The sequence below is a fragment of the Phasianus colchicus genome, chromosome 18, assembly GCF_987193195.1.
Source record: "Phasianus colchicus chromosome 18, bPhaCol1.hap1.1, whole genome shotgun sequence".
Taxonomy (NCBI): Eukaryota; Metazoa; Chordata; class Aves; order Galliformes; family Phasianidae; genus Phasianus; species Phasianus colchicus.
In genome coordinates, this window is record NC_143453.1 from 11,464,903 (window position 1) to 11,483,727 (window position 18,825).

Genomic DNA, 18,825 nt, shown 5'->3' on the forward strand with positions numbered 1-18,825 from the left:
AGAGCCGAAAGGGCGGTGTGGGGGGGAGGGGGAGGTTGGAAGGAGTGTTTCTTCCCTTCGTCTGGAGGAGGAGGTGGGAGGAAAAAAATAATAATAAAATTTTGGAGGGGGGAAAAAAAAAAAAAGCATTGTGCTTTCAGAATGCTGAATGTTGTCAGTGCCCGTTTATGTGTGTTAATCTCCGTGTTTGCTGGGGGGGCAGCTTGCTGCAGGCGGTGCCCCCTGCTTGCCCTCGCTCAGGACAGGAGGGCTGCGGCGGTGCTGGGGTGGTCCCATGGTGCGGGGCCCCCCCGGCTCACAGAGTTTGTGTTTGCCCCGTGCCAAAATGTGTCTCGATCCCGAGATGGTTAGCAAATGGCCAGCGTTTGACATTTTGTGGAAAAGAGATGTTTAAATGGATAATAATCCCTCGGCTGTAATTCCCATTTTTGAAGTAATTGAACAAATTCTTCATCTCTTGTTGACTGTACATATTTTTCTGGTGTTAATAGGCTGGCAAAAAATATTGCTTGTCTAACTTATTACAAACAATATTTGCTGAGCAAATACTGCCTGCCTTGTCTGGGCTGAGTCGAGCAGAGCAGGAAATCCAATATTTTCAGAGGGGCATTGACAAACTGCAGCTTTGGCTTTTGGTTTTTGCTCTGTTTGTGCACCCATTGGGGCGCTTGGGGAGCCATGGGGTGTGGATCCCAAAAGCACCCCGTATCTCTGCCCGCTCCCTCTGACACACGTGAGGGCAGAGCTTGGGGTGCTGCAGGTGTCCTGCTGCTGCGTGTTGATGAAGGGTGTTGCTCGGACTGCTGGACGATCCCAATGTTGCAGTGGGAGCTGTGCTGCTCCACTTCGGTATCCCATTCTGTGTGTCACCTCTGTGCTGTCCTGCATGGGAAACCTCAGCCCCAGTGTTGGGGGCAGATCCTGGGGAGCCCACACTCACTTCGCCCCGGCGCTGAGTGGAGCTGAGCGGTCCCTGAGCAGCACCAGGTGTGTGTGCGGGGCTGCGCTGGTGGTTGGCCTTCACGTTGTCATTTGTGGGGTGTTGTCCTGGCAGGAAGAACAGTACTTTGTCTAACATAGCTGATAACAAGCTAGGGATCTGTTTGTGTGCCTAAAACATGCCACAAAACTGTATTATTATTATTTTTTTTCATGGGTGTGCTCTTGGCCAAATCCCCATCAGCAGAAAGGTCCACTTAGAGCCCCCAGCCTCCACCAGCTGTCCGTGCAGAAAGTAACGTTCATCTTCTTGCAGAAATTTTCCCCCACGATGAGCACATTATCAGGAAATAGAATTCAGATGAGAGCAGTGTGGTCCCTCTAGGGCTGGAGGGAAAACTCAGTACTTTTTCAATGGGATGCGCCCTGTTATCGCATCGACCAGGCTGGAACCTTGATTAGGGATTGGGAGGTGACCTTAAACTTTGTTTACCCCTATGGACAGCTGTCTGTGGGAGCACTGTGTTGTTTTGTCCTTTAGTAAAATGATATACAGATCTTTTTGAATGGTCCTTCTGAAATGTTATACGCTAGCAGCTAAAATAAATGGAATCCTATTATTCCCCTGCATGAAGGGGTGCGTGCATGTTTCAGCACCTCGGGGCAGTGGGTTCCTCCAGAGGAGTGTTCCCTGCAGGTACAGGGCCAGGAGTTGCTCCCAGGGCTCAGATGTTTGTGTCTGTTTTATAAATGGCAGTGACACAAAAAAAGAGGAAACCACTCAGTGTGGTGTGGATTTCTCCTTGTCCACGGGTGCTGCCCAGCAGAGCAGCAGGCGAAGGGGGTTGTTGAGGCACAACTGCTGGTTGGCAGCGTGTGCCCGTGTGGTTGGCTGGTGCTGCAGGGTCACTGTGTGCTGTGGCACGGGGGCTGTGGTGTGCTTGGCTGCAACAGGTGGTTTTCTTCTGGTTTGGAGGAGATCAGCCTTTCAGTCTGCGTTCATATACATGTGTTTTGTTGGAGTACTTAAAATCTGCTCTGATGAGATTTTGAAAATAAGTGAGAATTGAAACCCTCCATGTCGGTGAAGAGGGAGAAAGGATATAAGTGAGTGTGTGGACCGAGGGCCGTACTGGAGTACCGAAGTCTGTTTTGTTTGATTTCTAATCCTAAATGGAGCCTTTGTTGTGTTTATGATAGTGTGTTGCGGTCCCTTCTTGCATTCTTCCTCTAGGTGTGTTTGTCACTAGGTGGTAAGGTGACCTGTGCTAGCAGGACTTTGGGTTTCCCCCCTGGAAATTATATCTGAGTGCTTAGGCAGAATTTTATGACAGAAGCGTTGGGAAGACGTAAGGGTTTTTTTGTTTGTTTTTATCTCAAAATGCTGTGAATTCCCCTTGCCCACTTCAGAAAATCCTCAGCAGTGATGTTCCTGTAAGCACAGGGTGCTCTGTGGCTTCTGCACACTGACCTGGTGATGGGGGCAGTTAGGATGAGTACTTTGTGGAGCCTCTTGTAGCTCTTTGGTGTGAATTCCAGGCATTTTGGGCATCTCATTTAACTGGTATGGTAGTTTTCATCTGAAAATATTGCATCTTGCTTTTGTGATACCCACCTGTGGTTCGACCTACATCTCCCTGGCTCTAACCCCGTCAGGTAAAGACAGATTTGACATTTATTTATTTATTTAAAGGAAAAACAAGCAGAGCCCAGGAAGAGGAGGCTTCTCTTTTCTCTTCCTTCCCCTGAACCTTCTCAGATAAATGTGACTCCATTTCAGACTGTGCCCCACTGGTACATGTGAGGAGTGCTCATCTCCCTTGGGCACAGCGTTGGGGCTAAAAGCCAGGACATTGGGTTTGCCCAGTGCTGGTCATCACAGTGTGCTGCATCCCAGGAGACGGATGGGGGATTTCTGGGCACCTCCCGAAATGAATGGGACGGAGGGGAGCGAGTGTGCCTTGTTATGTTCAGATGAAGCTGCTCATTATTCGTGGAGGTGATTGGTGAATCAGAGTGAGAGAAGTGAAATGAGTGAGTGGTGGCTGAGGGCTCTCTGATCATCGCTGTTCCTTTCAAGTACAAAAAACAGCCCTAAAAGGGAACTTCATCAGCATGTTAATGAATGCGATCTTGGAGAGCAATTGTTCTCCCAAAGTAGTCATAAAGATGAGGGGTTGTGTTTTCCTTTCGGCTTTTGTTTATCAATTTTACAAATTCCAGCAAAGCTTTGGAACACTGTGTGGAAACTTTAACTTTCTGGGAGGGTGTGTGTGTAAGAGTTGTGTGTATTTCTTTTTTTTTAAAGGAATGTTTAACCTATTTATAGCATCTCCTGGAGGACCCCTGTACAGGCAGGCGATGGGCAGCAGCAGGTCCTTGGGTGGAGCGGGCAGACATTGACCTTGTACCCACCTTGGGGTGCTGGTTCCCTCTGGCCCATGACCCCATGGGCTGTGCATGGTGACTCCCCCCCAGCGACCACTCTGCTGTTGGTGTCACAGGGTTCAGGGAACCCACACGGTGCCAGCAGGTTCTAGACTGCGTCCTTGGGTTCTTCAGCTGCTGTCCTGATAAGGCTGCTCTCATGTGTGCTGGTGCTCTGATCTTCCACTGATAAGAAAAGCAGTGCATGTAACTGCAGCTTCCTGCTCCAGAGGTCTGTGCTGGCTCTGCTGGCCTGGCTGTGCAGCTGTTCATCGGATCTCCCTGTATTTTGCAGTGTAGCTTCTCCATGGCTAACCTGAAGTTTGAAACAAGCTCCTAGGCTTAAGCATTTATTTTCCTTCTACTTAATTGCCATGTGATTTTTGCTATGAAGTCAGTGTTCCTGATGGACTGTTGGTCCTGAAAGTAGTTTTTAAACTCAAGGCAAGGTGGTGACTCGGTAGGCAGCACACTGAATGCCTCCTGGTTTTCCAGCAGGCTTGTTAGTCTGCATCAATTTGCTCTCCTCGCTGTTGGTTTTCAGTCTGAAGCAGATACTCACGGTGTGTTTTTGTCGCTATCAGGGTGTGAGAGGTCCTGAGTACAGAGCTTGGGGGCTGGAATGAGATGCTCAACCCATTCTATGGTTCTAAAACAGGACAGCTCTGGGATGCCAGGGTGCCTGCCTAGCCCTGCACAGAGATATCCAGGTGCCTGCACTGTGCTGCGGGGTGATGCAGTGCTGGGTGGGGGTCTGGCTCTTGTTGGAGTGCTTTGCCTCACTAGTGAGCCTTGCTGGGTAAGGCAGTGTGCAGGTTGGGTCAGCTGGTGGCATTGTCACCTGCTGTGGGGTCACTTGCACAAGAGCTGTGAGCTCAGCCCTGCTAAGGGCAGTGCCTGCTCGCCCAGCTCTCCAGCGTGCCATTAGCAGCAGCAGTGCCATTGAGCATAGCTGTGGTGTCGTGGGGAGGAAGTGGCGTGCTCAGCCCGGGCCGGGCTGTGGGACACTCAGGCCTTTCAAAGCTCAGCCTTTCTTCAGTGGGCTGAAAGCTGGGGTGAAAGGTGGGATGGAACTTGCTGCAGTGTCACATTATTCTTAATAATAATAATAATATGTAAAAAACCCAAAGTATTATATATTGCACAGGCAGGATTTTTGGATAAAAGGGCCCTAGTGTAGCTAGTGTTTCCACTTAATCCAAATAGATGATACTGAACCCAAGTTAGTGTTTGCTTGTAGAGTGCGCTTGGCTGCTTGTCTAATGGAAAGCGAGAACTTCGTTGTCCTCCCAGTATGTCAAGGACGTGCACTTCTTATGTTTTGTCTCAATTATTTCCCAGAATGGGACTGAGTATTACAATGTTTCTTTCTGGGAAAATAACAGTGCAAGGGAGCTGGGAGGGATGGGGCGAGCTGGGCACAGTGCTGTTTCTCTGAGATTCCTGCTTGCTTGGCTGATGGATCGCTCTATTGTACCTCTTTAAAAATGCATTGAGCAATGGAGATGCAGTGCCTGGGCTGCAGAGCCGCACTCACACAGCGGTACCCACGGTGCTCACGCTGCTTCCTGCGACTGTGAGGTTTGGGGGTGGTGTTTTCATTCTGATATCCTCCTGCTCTCTTGTTTCCTGGTTGTGCAGAGCTGAGCTGTCTGGCACTGCAGGCTGCTTCCCTCCACCTGTAGGGATCCTAGATGGGTGGAGAAGGTCTGCAGGTCACTCTGTGCCTGCAGCACTGCAGCAAGCTCTGGGAGCAAACAGCATCTCCAAAGTCCTGCCCCATGCAGTAATTTTTTTTTCTTTTAAAATAAAGTTTTGAAATACAGTGTAGAGGACTTGCGCTCCAGTATCAGTTGTATGTGAACATCCTGCTGTAAGTGAGAACAATTTCCAATTCACTGCACTTTAATGCCTCCAGTTTATCACCGTAAAGGTATAAAAGAGTTTTATGTAGGTGAAGTGGCTGTTGCCATTTAAATATCTCCTGGCTTTGCTGTGTTCCAGCACCATGGGAGCTTTGCTCCAGTCACGTTCCTTGCAAGCTCTGAATGCAATTTTATGAGCTCTGTTCCCTCTCTTTGAAAATCGGCCTCCTCCAAAGCTAATGAAATTTTAGGAACGCCGTTGAGATGCTGAAAGGAGAGCCAGTCTTTGTGTTATTGACCCCATAGGTGAGAAACAGAGGAGAGGGGTGAGCACTTCGGAGCCACCAGGGATGGGGAATGCCCTGCCGTGAGGACAGCCTGCCTCAGTCTGTAACTTTGCTGTTCTGGATCTAAAGTTCAGAAGTATCAGGTGAAAGCAGGCATTGAGACAGCTCTGTGTGTAGCACTTGGTGCTCCGGGATGAACGGAGAGCATTTCCTTTGTAGCACTGTCTTGCTTCGAGCCAAAAAGAGACTAAACTTGAACAAAAGTTGCATCTGCAAGGTCAGTGGTTGGCATGGATAAGGGGATTGAAGGGATCAAAATGATTTCCCTGCACTGCTGGCTGCAAAACATGAGCTTATGGCACCGTTCCTCTTTCTCCCTTTGTGCTCAGAGCAAAGCTTTTTTAATCTTGTGCTGCCTATGTATAGCTGTGCCACATGGATGTGGCAATTGGAAGTGAAATGCTCTATTGCAGGGGCTCTTGGGCTCTGTCACTGGGCCTGGGGAACTGCTGACGGAGCAGGATGGTGTTGGAGCTCTCTTCTGGGTGTGCTATGAGAAGTGCACGTTTGTGAATGTCTCTGTGCTGCACTTTTGCCTATCATCTAAATGCAGTGCTTGTGGTGTTTGCTGTTGAGTATCATTGCATTATTTTCCCTTACAACAGATGTTCGTTCTAGGTCTGTAACAACACCTGTAGTTGTTTGGTGTTTTCTTTCTTGTTTCACACTTAACTGTAGATTGACTTGCTCTGCAGCCGGTTCCCTGGTCTGGGCTGCACTTGGCGAGGATGTGCTTGGGCTGGAGGAAGCATGCAGCACAGCTTGGGTTTGAGGCTGCTGGCTGAGGCTCCCAGGTCACATCCTGACCCTCTCCTGTTGGACAGTGAGACTGTAGTTTGCTCACTGGTAACTCTTCTTTCTACTGAAGAGCTAAAAAAAAAAAAAAAATCCAGAAGAATTTTAGGGCAAGAAATGTCTTGTTGAACCTTACGGTGGTGCCAAGTGCATCAGCTAATAAATATACTATTGCTGTTGATGTTTTTGGGCTCATAAATGTCTCTTGTGCTGCTGTCTGAGGACGTGCAGCCGCTTTATCCCCTCCAGCCCAGTACATGCTGCACACAGGGGGAGCGGGAATCAGGGTTCTGTGCTGCTAGGAGATGTTTACGGAATCAGCCAAACTTATATAAAATTATTATGGTGTTTTGACAGCTTGTTAATAACTTGCAACCAATGGAAGAAATGGAATTGCAGCATTCTTGGTCTTTGGAACCTTGGCATTTCTTTCAGATTGTAAAATTAAAGAAAAAAATATGAAAGCCATTAAAATAGTTGGACGTAGTGCCTGGGAAAAATGATGGGCCACTTAATTGAAAAAATGCTTCATTCCAGTTGGAGTTCATTGCAGTTTATTTCTATCTGGCTGCCTGGGTCCGTTGTGGGGAGGGAAGAGACCCCAAAACCCATCTGAGACTGGTGGGTGTCGCTCAGTTCTTCGTCTCGTCTGAATGGAGTGGAAGGAAATTCGAGCGAGCGTTAGACACGGGAGAAGTCTTGTCACCTGTAATGACTAAAATCCCCTGAAGTGTTGCCAGCATGTACTTTAGGAATCATATAATTATATGATTATTGAAAGAGACATAAAAGACCTCATGGCAAAAACCTTAGACAGGGGGAGGGAGGGAATCCATATGCAAATGAAAATACACAGAATTTGCTGTCATTTTTTTTTCTGGTTATTTTTCAGTGCAAAGCTCGGTAATTGCTTTTATGGGGATTACTTAATAAAACTGGGGCATGGAAAGGAGGGAGACGTTGTTTATGCTGTGTCACAGGACTGGCTTGCATTCCTATGGAGTCAGAGTATAAATGAATGTTAAAAGTAAAACTACAGAGTGGGTTTTCTGCTAACAGAAAATAGCTATTTGTTGTAACGTTATCCTACAATAAAAGTGTTCTGTGGTCTGGCGGTTAGCAGAGGGGACCGGAAGGCGAGATAATGGGGTTTTCTTTCTGACTCGACCACGGGCTTCCTGCCGGAGTTTGGGCAGATCCTGTCCCTGAGGTGCTCAGAGCCATGGGCGTGCTGTCCCCTGCCCTGGGCAGCCCTTGGCTCACCTTTAGCCCCTGATGTGTGGAAACTCAGCGTTAGATTTTCCCGAGCCTCAGTTACCCCTGAAGCACAGGTCTGGAGTTGAAGAGCCGAAGCTCTCCCAGCCTTCAGCTTTTCCTTACCGGTGCCCTGGATTTATAGACTTGCTTCTCATAGAAGCACTCGTTCATGTGGTTACGAGGGAACACTCCTGATGCAGAACAGACCCATATCTTAAGAGAGGTCTTCTTGCAAGATAGGCAAAAATCTCCTTCCTTTTTCTTCTCAGAAGTACTAAAGCATTTGGTGCATTAAAAAGGGGAAAAAATTCATGCTGCTATTAATGTTGCATTACTGAATATTTTGCAAGATCCTCTACAGGATAAAGAATAGCATTTGCTCTGGGAATCTAGTCTGAAGCTAAATAGCACCAAGTTGTGATGTAAGTTTGCTAATGTGATTTTTAGCTGAAAATGACAATGGTTTTCCAACCAGATGGATTCTATAACGTGCCTGCTATCAGCTCGTCCATCACACTGCGCAGATGTCTGTACATTCATTATAATGGGTGTGTGGTAATGCTGCTGATTACATCGAATGTGCTGATAAACCCACTCCAGCCTGATTAGCTTTGCCCTGGTGGGTGCTGGCCCTGAGGGCACAGAGCAGGGCCCTGAGGTCCTTGTCACTGGATCTGTTTGTGGGGAAGGTGATCTTTTCAGCAGCTGCTGGAGATGAGGTTTTCTAAAGCCTTATGTTAGCACCAGACCTTCAGTTCTAAGAAACGAGCTTGTGTTTTGGCAGATATAGGATGTGCCATTTCCAAAAGAGAGGTTGTGATCTGGTGCAACAAGGGTCTATGTGTAAAGTACGTTCCCAGATCGTGAGCTCAGATTAAACAACTATGGGTAGTTTGTTTTCATAAATGCTTCCCAGGAATTATTTCTGAAGTTGCAGGGGGAGGGAAAGCAGCTGTTTTCAGAATATACATCCTTGGGTTCTTAGCCTCACCCACGCAGCGCCCTGAGGAGCACCGTGGTGGTGCTGGGTGGCTGAGCATGGATTCCCACCTGGGAGGGGGGGCTGAGGGCTGGCACCTCTGTGCGCAGGGCTGCAGGTGCTGCGCTCCATGCTGCAGCCCTCCGGCTGCCTCCCCTGTGCCGTGGGCTCTAAGGGCTTCCTTGGAGTTGTTTGTTTTGAGCACTGGAACGCGCTGTGTTGCTCCGGTGTCAGGGCTAGTGAGTGAGCAGCTTCTCCTGGAACGCATCTTGCAAGCAAATGCACCTTTCCAGCCTTGTTTTTTTTTTTATTTGCACTTTGATTTTTATGTAATTCTGATTTTCTGCTCGTTACAGCAAGTGAATTTTCACTGTTTCAGTGCGCTTGCCTGGGAGAAAAGGAACAAGTGCTGAGATGGAGGAATAGATTTTTGTCTCAAGCGATACATGAATTCTTTTTGTTCTTTTACATCTCCCTCCCTCTGTGCATGTGTATGTTAAAATTCCCGTTCCCTGTTTATAAATGTTTAGCAGCTGAAGTCACTGGTGTTTTTCAAAGTAGTACCTTTGCGAGGTTGAGAACATAAGCAAAATGTGATTCTTCACTCGGTCTCAGCTGAATACTGTAGGAATAATGAGTCTGTGCCTACAGCACAAACTGAGACACAAAAAGCATGCCAATAAGAATACAAGCCTGGGGGAAGAGATAGCGTGGTGTGTTTTAGCAACTGTACTGGAGCATCCCTGCCTGTATTTTGGGCCTGGGAAGGGTCAGCTGTGGCGTGAGGCTGCTCTGCTGATGGCAGCCTCGCTGGCACTGCCCCTGGGCTGGGCATGCAGCTGGCTATGTCTTCCTGGTGATGGAGGCATGTCGAAAAGAGCCAGTGCAGCTGTCTTGCAACATGTTCCTGAGCTGGTGAAGGGAAAAGAAATGGCTCGGACATCTTCCTGATCAGTGAATTGACATCTTATGGCTCATGCTTCCCAGATGGCTGCCAGCTAGCAACAACCGTATCTTCTGGGGGATGCAGGTACCTTCCAGGCAGGTTTGGGTTACAGCTGAATTATAAGGTAAAGTCTTTGCAGTGATATACAGTTTTTTTTTTTTGACTATCTAGTTCCTCTGATAATGTGTTGTCAAGTTTTAAAGCTGAATGAACTTCAAATATCATCTGTGTTTAACAGCGTTTAATCTTTGTTTTCTGTTTTATTTAGCCTGAATAAAGACAGTGTTGTATTCCCTTTAGATTATGGCCACGGAAGTGGTTTGTCTCTCATTAATTAAAGAAGGAGATGGAGTGCCCGGTTACTTAGCGCTGCTCCTCTTAACGTTGAATGTTCGTCCTTTGCCCCCACTTCTTGATGTAGATTTTTCTCTAAAGCGTTTTAAAAATGTGTTTCTAAAAGACCTAATTAGGGTTGATATTTCTGTATCTGGGTTTGTAATGCAGCTTTTATAACAGGGCACCTGGGCATCAGCACTAAATACAAAGAAAATTGAGCCTAACCCCAAAGCGATGCGTGTGATTTTGAGCAAAAACAAACGCCTACAACTTCAGGCTGAGTTACCTGTTGGTGCAGTGCTTATCCCGGGTTCAGTGTGCCCTTTGGAGTGAAGGGGAAAATGGCATCTGACTAATGCTGAAGTAATTAGTCACTTTGCTTTATGGCTTGAGAAAAATCTGCCTAGGCAAACATGTCCCAGCTGGGCAGATAGCTGTGTGGCTGATTCTGGTTTAGGTCCGATAAAGCATTGTTCACACCTGCTTGGAACGTAATAGGGGAATAAATGGGAAACCCGAGCTCCTCAGTGCTGTGCGTTGTGCAGACAGGCCGTGCTCCAATACAGGGATTTATTTCATGCATGGTGGCCTAGACATGAAACAAATGTGTAGAAAAAGGAATTATGTAAAATTGAAAGTGACAATTATGCAAACATTCCGGCTGAGGAAGAAGTAAATTCTTCTCATTTTCCATGTGCTCGACTTCAGCGCTAACGAGCAGCCTGTTGGGGTTTTCACGTCTGCGTCTGTATCTGTCACCTCTCTCATCTCGGCTGCTTCTCGTTTCGTGGTTTCTTTTTTGTTGTTGCTTTGACCTTATTTTCCCTTTTGTTCCATGGCTCCGTCCCCGTGCTGTTGGCAGGTAGCCTTGTGCAGAGCTGCCCTGTTGGGTGTCCGTGCTGCCTGGGAATTCCCGCCGCGCAGTAGCAGGGAGGCACAGCAGTGGCTGTGATCTGACATTGCTGTCTGCCTTTGCTGCAGGGGTCGGTCCTTTCCTGCCTGGTCCTGGTGCCTCCTGTGTGCCAGCACCGGTATTTAGACTGGCACAGGGGGAGAGGATGAAAGAAACCACTCTGCTGCTCTGGCTCGAGCCTCTGCAGTGGGGCTGTGGCCAGGTTCACCCCACGGTTTGGGTCACCTGGGTGATGGATCCACAGACAGGGGTGGGCAGTGTAGAATGGTGATGCTGCTGCACCGGTGCTTTCTGTACTGCTTTCAGTTCAGCCTGTGGAGTTGGGCTGAGGTGGCCAAATGTAAGGACCAATGGGAATGGGTTACTAGGAGGAAAGAAAGCTCAAAGCAATTCAGTTGCTCTGAAAACCTGGTTTCCATCTTGCTTTTAGTGATTAATTTCAATATGGTGGGGAGAAAGAGTCTCTTGTTTGTGTTTGGCCAAGTGCTTCAAGTGAAAGAGATATCTAACCCTGTTGATGTAGAAGGTTAAAATTAGTTCAGTCTGTACGTGGCTTTTACAGCTCAGTTATACAAGAATTCTTTCTTTTTAGCCTTCTTTTCTTCTCCTTTCTTTCTTCCTCAACTTGTTTCTGGTGCTTGTGCTGTATGAAGGAGAAGTGCATTCTGAATATTAAATCCAGAGAGTGGGGGAAGAAGCAGCTCTCCTCATCAGTGTCACTTTTCCTTGCTGTAATCCCACAGAGGGATTGAAGAAAGTGTTGGGAGGATAAGATCAGTGTTTGAGCCCAGCCAAAAGATGACTCCGCTGCAGAAAATGATTTTAATGGAGGCTGGTTGTGTGGGGAGGGTGAGAAAATTGCACGGGAATTGTGCAAATTTCTAAATAAAAAGCATTTAATTGCATTAACAGAGAGGGAGGAACCCTCTGGTGTGCACATCAGAAACTTCAGTGAGCACAGTAACCTCTGTGGCACAGTAGTCGTTGACCTTGTCAAATCATGGCACTGGAGGTCACGTGTGGCACAGTGAGTTGCCACAGGGGATTAGCACGTGTGGGCAGAGGGGTTTTAAATCAGAGCACACATGCCAAATCTCATCTTCGGCGGCGCACGCAGATTCATCAGAAAACCCAAGGAGAGGAGATCAGAAGGCACTTGGTGTGGGAGAGAGCTGCTGGGCTGGGCTGCAGCCCCACATGCAGGGGATGGGCCCCAGCTCACTGGTGGGACATGCGTGGAGCTTGGCTGTCAGGAGCTGTGAGCCGTCCTTGGCAGTCTCAGGTTTTGGTGGTGTGGGCTCACCGCTGCCTTTTTGCCTCGGTTACGGAGAGCAGCAGGAATGTGAAACTAGCGGGTTGAATACAAATGGTCTAGATATAAATGAAGATACAGATGGGAATGCCTGAAGCATAGGGAAGCAATTCACTGCTAGCAACTGATCCGTTTTCTCTGTGCCTAGAAAGGAAAACATTGAAGGCTTGAACTTTCCTGCGCTGTTGAAGTGTTTAATAGAAAGCTTGTTGGCATGGCATCCTTGAAGCCTAAGCAGCCGAGTGTGAGGCTTTGTACAGCCCTGCTCTGCGCTGCCCTGGGCTGGTAGGCAGGCCCACAGCACGGCTTTCTGTTTATTAGCTGACAGGCAATAGCTTACGGCTCAATCAGGAATGCAAGTGCTGCCTGTGTGCTTAAAGCAGATTCTGTGCAGAATGGAAAATCATGTTCTCTGTTATAGCTGCATGTGTAATGTGTAATCAGAGCTGCCAAGACCGTGCTTTGGTGTTAGACCTGTGACCCCCTGCCCCAAGCAGAGTTACCCTGATAGCAGAGCATGGCTGTGTGATGGCTTATTGCTGTCCATACAGGTAAGCCTGATGCCGTAAGGGAACTGAGTTAGATTTCTTTCTGTTCTACAGAACCAATGAATAGAGTTGTCTGTTTTTATTGAAGACTCAGATTATGTTGTATGAATTGTTTCTCTTCATATTACTCTTATATTCTTCTGAAAGTCTGCCTCAGTTGATTTAATTTCACATCTCGCAAAGAAAGTATTAAAAATTGAGTCCTTCTAGCAGTGAAATGCCTGGATCTGAGTTAAAGTGCCTTAAAGCTGAAGCTGGCTAGTCTTTGTGCTTGTCAGTAAGGGAATCATTTGTCCTCAGTCTCTGTCTCTCAGTGAGGGAAGATAACTAATGCTTTGCTCCCACCTCAGCCATAAGGACCTGGAATGAAACTGGTTGGAACAATGAGAACACTGAATCGGAGTTCCTGGAGAGCTGTGGTTCTTCAGAATGTTTGTACCAAACTTCTGGTAGACAAGAAAACGTTAAAGTTCTGCAAAGTTATGATTTTTAGAAGTCAGTGTTTGCAAGAAAATCATTGGCAATGTGATGCTGAGAGTCTGGTGAGAAAGATGCTCTGTTTGGAGGGGTAGCTGTGTTTCCAAGGGGAGGTGGTGGCACAGACAGCAATAGGAAGACCCGAGCTGGGCTTCTCAGTACTGATGGCTTTCTGCACTTCTCAGAGGATCTGTCATTTTGGACCAAGATGTGTTTGAAACCACTGGGAAAATGGGCTGGTGTTCTGTAGCACCGTTAGGATGCAGGCAGAGTGGCTGTGCTCGTGCTGCCGTGGCTGTGGGGCTCTGAGCAGAGCCTGGCTGCTTCTGCTTCGTTAGGGCATTCACTGCTCCAGATCGCATCCCAAATATTAGGCTGGACTTGGGGAATTAAGTGGTGCAATTATGAAGCGGAGGGAAAAACACTTATGTGGTGGCTGTGATAGATTAGTCATTTTGTACCTCCAAATAGCCAATTATTCCTCTGACTGGCTTTTATCTGACCAATTTGCATGTGCAGTCATGGTAACTGGTTTGCAGATTAGGCACAGCGTTTCGTGTAGATCTGATGTCGAGTTTCGGTCTGGTCTGCTTGGGAGCAGGAAGCGAAATAAATGGATGAGAGATTCATCATTAAAGATTACAATGAGCTGCTTGGTATTTTTCACTCAAAACCTTTTCATTCTTGCAGGGGACAAGATGGCTTGCTTTATTGTAGTCTTTTCTCTTTCTTTTTGTAAATGTGTGACAGAGCCGTGTAAAGTGGTCCCAGCTCTGTGGAACCTGCAACACAGATCTCATTTGTATTGCAGTTCTTTCTGCATAGCTGCAGAACATGCTGTTCGAGGGCTGGGAACTCGCTGGAGCGTCAGGGCGTTTCATAAGGGATAGGAAGGGAAAAAAAGCTGGAGGAAAGAAGGAAAAATAAACCGAAGCAGCATGGAGTGACCGAGGGTGAAGCCCTGCCTCCTTGAAGTCGTGTCATAACTCTGCCTTCGCTGGCGCCGAGTTTCCCTGTCCTGCCTGATTTTGATCTTGGCTACATGGGTGTGCTGCAAATTAACAAAATGGCTATTTGATTTAATACCGTACACCTAGAGAGCTAAGTGAAATCTTAATTTGAACAATATTAATAATTCAGATAGCTGTATTTTGCTATTAGGTTAAATATAAGCTCTGTTTCTGCCCGGGATTTGTGTCAATTTAGCACGCTGTGGACTTTGCAGAATCTCTGATGTGAACGCTCTTTGAAGTGGAGAAATGGTCTAAAATATTTTCCAGCAGTCAGCTAGCTTTTTAAAGCTCCATTTGCTTCAAATCAGCAAGCCTTTTTAAAAACAAACAAATAAAAAGCAGTTTGCAAGTGCAAGAATAACAAGATCCTCTTTGAAAAAGCCATTTTTTTCATATGGGCTCCAGCTATTCAGCTGTAGTTACCTCGGTCTCCAGTGCTGCTAAAGACAAATTAAGCTAATAAAACAGTATCTTGCAACATTGTAGCAAATAAATTATTTAATGTGTATGCAAGTAGTTTGCTATGCCAAATTTAAACTCTTTAAGCCTTTGCTCTTTGGATGAGAAGAAGAGGCTATTAGAAATGTAACCCCATTAAGGATCTGGGAAACAATGCCTTGTCCAGCCCGTAGCAGCATTCTGGTGTGTTCGGGGAATACAGATGATAAGTTGAGATGTACTTTTAAGGAAATCGTATCTTTATTTTCTTGTAAGTGGCAACGTGATCATAGACTGATAATAAACTCGTGCATTAGAAGGCAGGTTCTGGGGAGGCTGCTGTATCCACCTGTCTGCATGGCGTGACCAGCCTTGGCAGGGAGCTGAAGGCGTTCCTTGGTTTGCATCATATTCTGGCTGTAATGGTGCATGTGCGTGCACATACCTGCCTGAGCATATGTATTTTCTCTCTGCCATGGACATAAAACAACTGGACCTGTCTTAGATTTTTTTTTTTTTGCAAACTCCTGTTTGTTCCTTCATCTGTTCTTTTGGGACTGACCCCTGGGCACACCATAGGGTTTTCAAACAGAGCACCTGTGCAGGCTCCCAGTTTTGTGTAAAACATACTAAGAGCAATTACAGGTGCACAAGCACCTCATTTTAAGTTATGTGAGCTTTTTTAACTTGTGAGGCTTTCTACATTTCGAATGCTGGAATCAGCATGTGAGGAGTTTTATTAATGCTGGCTGTCAAGCTTCATTTTGGCGGATTTTTCTTCCAGTAGCTGCTGAGGAGCCCCTCCAAAGCAGTTTCAGCACAGCTTGGGGTATTGGAAAAATCAGAGTTGAAAATGGGGCAGGTCATCCTTTTTCCACTCCCCTCCTTCTCTAGATAAGTTACATAATCTCTGTTCCTCTGTTTCTTCTGTAAAACAAGGATAACTTATCTCACGGCACTTCTACTGCTGAGTAGTTGTAAGCCCTGCATGCAGGATCTTTTTTGATAGGAAGTACATTAAGATTAAAGTACATGGTGTTTTGTTCTGAAGAGTTTGAGGATGAAATTTATAGGCAACCGTAAGCTGTGTGTTTGTTTATGATAAAATTGGGAGATGAAGTATAAAGGAACAGACACTGGTACTGGCCGTGTAACTTGCAGCTTTACATTACAAACAGGCTCTTGTTTGTGGCGATAAAGGCAAGAAATCCAGTGTATTCTGCTAGCTACAAATAGCTACAAGGGGTAGAGCTTTTCACTCCTTCAGAATGAGCTTTTTCTCATTCTCAAATCAATCTCTCAGCTGTTCCTTTTAAGAGGGTCTTCTCTCCACCTGTTTAGTAGCTGTGAATTTTTGTTGCTGTAAGAGTAAACAAGCGTCTTTTTTACTGCTAAACATCAATGCTGTCATCGTTCTCTCCTCCCCCACTTTCTTTTATATCCTCAGCATTTAGTTAGCAAAATTCCTTCCTCCTTGCCCTTCCCAATCCTTTAGCTGAATCAGTATGACAGCTCAGACAGCAGGCAATAGGTTACTCATGATTATTGCTTTCCCTGCTAACCCTTCCTTTCTTCTGCTTGGTTCTGTAAAATCCTGTTGAATTCCTCCAGCCTACCTGGCTCGGGCACTGCTGCAGCACTGGGAATCCCCGCAGTGTGAGAGCTCTGCCCAGAGCAGATTCCTATCAGTGTGTGCTGCCCTTGGGATTTCTGCATCTCGCGTGCCTGAGGGCTGCCAAGTAACACTGCTCTGCAGGCACAAGAGTTTTCTTCTCTGCTCCGCAGCTCTTCTGGTTGTTGTGTAAATACTGGAGAGTTTGGGGGGATGAGTTTTGTGTGGATGCTGAAGAATTTTGGAGGTGAAAGATGGCTTGGTGGCCTTGGAGTGTGGTTTTTTGTAACTGTTGGAGATGTTTCCCCTCTAATGGGTCTGCTGCCTTACAGCTTCTCGTGACAAGATTCAGAATTTATTTTTAATCTTGAGAAGAAAAATGGAATGCTGAAGGCAGCTTCTCTTCCAGGCTGTGTTCTTGGGTATTTCTGGAGAAGTGTTTATGGGCTGCATGTCTCTGCAGCCCCTGCCACAGAAGCAGCTCATCAGCTTTGATGTACTTTGAGTTGTTTCCTCCTGGTTTTGAGTCAGTACTTTTCCAAGGCTTTGGGAAAGCATTATGAACACTGGGCTGCTGGGAATCAGCAGGCCTCTGGGGACCCAAACGAGTGGGGAAAGTGCAGGTGTAGTGCAGTGCTGTTCTCGTTCTCATGGGCTGTGTAACCTCCGGTACCTGCTGACTGGTCACTGCTGAAAGAGAACCCTGCCATGGGAAGAATGCTCTGTTGGGTCTTCATTCCTGCTGTTTAGCCTGAGGCTTTTTAATAAGCATCCATGCCAAGCAGGTGGGTGCACGGTGTGGGGGTGAGCAGCGGTGGTGGGTAACATGGTCAGTGCATACAGTTTGTTGTGCTGCTGGTCTGCTTCGTCTGCCTCGTCACGTTCTGTCTGCGTTCCCCGTGCATCGTAGCTGGGGGAATGGCAGGGAGCTGCACAAAGCCGCCTTTCTTGTCATATCTGCTCAAATCTCACGTGACAGCTGGACAGAAGCTGTTTTCACTGCTTACAGTGAGGGGGAGGTGGAATGGGTGGTGGATTTAAAGAAAACTATATATACTTTTTTTTTCCTATATGCAGGCGGCTTGTGTTTGTGGTGGTGGTGTGGGCAACGAGGCACCTTGTTATGCAGTCTGTGTTGGCTCTGTAGTGGAGAGAGCTTCTTCCAAAGTATGGTTCTGCATGCTGGGGTGCCTGGCAACTCTTGCATACGCACACCTAAATGTCTGATAAAAATGCAGTGAAGTTATACTGATATTCTTCACTGCCATGGCTTCATTGGGCTAGGGAGGAAGTGAGACCCTGACAGAGTTATATCAGAGCAATGACCCTGTGAAGCCTTGGGGAAAAAATAATTTGTCAAAGAGTGTGCAGTTACTTATTAGAATTAATGTCACCCTCCAATCTTTCTCTTCATATCTTTTTCCTGTTGCCTTTGCATCCATCGGTGAATATTTCTTCTTTTGCTGGCTGTAGGCACGTGATGCTTTCTCATCCATTCTCTCTCAGTCTAGTTCTCCCTGCTGGTCATTGAAAGCCTTCCTTTGCAGGAAGGAGCACTGAGTAGTAGATACACAGGTATATGTGAGTGAGCAGCGGAATGGGATTTGTATATTGCTGTGTTTTGAAAAATGGTGATCTTTCACCTGATGAATTGCTCTCTCAAACTTGAATCTGGCAATCCCCCCAAATTGGACTTGGCTTTCTCTGGGAACTATAAAAGCAGCACATTTCTAAAACCTTTTGCTAATGGATTACTGAGTGAAGATCAATAGAGATACTGAGAGAGGAGCCAGACCTGGAAAAAGAACATAGAACGCAAGCTGCCTGATTAATTTGCTCTAGAGAATAAAAGCCTTCAGAGATGAGAACAGGGTATAAAACAAGCAGCTACAGACTTCCTATCTGCTGAGTAGAAAATGTTAACTTCTCAGGTCTGGTAAAGATTTCCAGTGTTGGTTTTGTAATGATGTGATATAAGGGAGAATGTTCAGTGCCTGCCTGGCAAAGGAACCTCCATGCTGTGTGTTGGGTGAGCGCTGGCAGGGGGCATGCTGGCTCCCAAATTAGAGAATGTATCTGCTTCTCATCTTCCAGTTAGGTCCACTGAGCCTCTTGATTTCCTGTCTTTACTTGTAAATGGCAGCAGCAAGCTTGCTTTCTTCTCTTAATTCAGATGTTTCAGTCTGTATTTAAAAAGAAAAATTAAAAAAAATGCTATTTCCTCAGAAGAACTGGATAGTCATTTCTGCTCTCTGCAAGTCATGTTTAACCCTCTTCATAGGGCATCCACCACACCTGGGATGGAACTTGTGGGCTAATGGCTTGGTCTTGAAGCTGAAGATGGATGGTGAGCAAAGGATCAAGAAGAAGCACATGCTTGCTGCTCAGATGTTCTTAATTCAGTGGACTGCTGAGTCACAGCTTGAAGCAGTGATGGAGCACCTGGTAGGTGCCAGGTTGGCAGGGCCAACCCAGGGAGCTCAGGTGCAGGCAATGTACCTCAGTGATTGGAAGGGGTGGAGTCAGAACCCTCCCCTTCCCAGACCTCATTTAAGGGTTGGCAGTGGAGGTGAGGGGTATCTTGCTGGAGATCCCTGTATGCCTCAGGCTTTCTAAAGGTA

The 18,825-nt window shown here is 46.7% G+C and overlaps 1 protein-coding gene across 23 annotated transcripts in view; it reads left to right on the forward strand.

Annotated features, from left to right (window-relative positions):
* The window catches only part of FBRSL1 (fibrosin like 1), a 417,340-nt gene that overhangs the window by 334 nt on the left and 398,181 nt on the right, over window positions 1-18,825 (forward strand). The window contains exon 1 of one of the 23 annotated variants that reach the window (XM_090152706.1): window positions 5-18,822. The exons of the other annotated variants lie outside the window; for them this stretch is intronic. The gene's annotated coding sequence lies outside the window, so the exon portion shown is untranslated. Of the gene's footprint in view, window positions 1-4; window positions 18,823-18,825 lie in introns of those variants that run through there. 23 annotated transcript variants of the gene reach the window in all.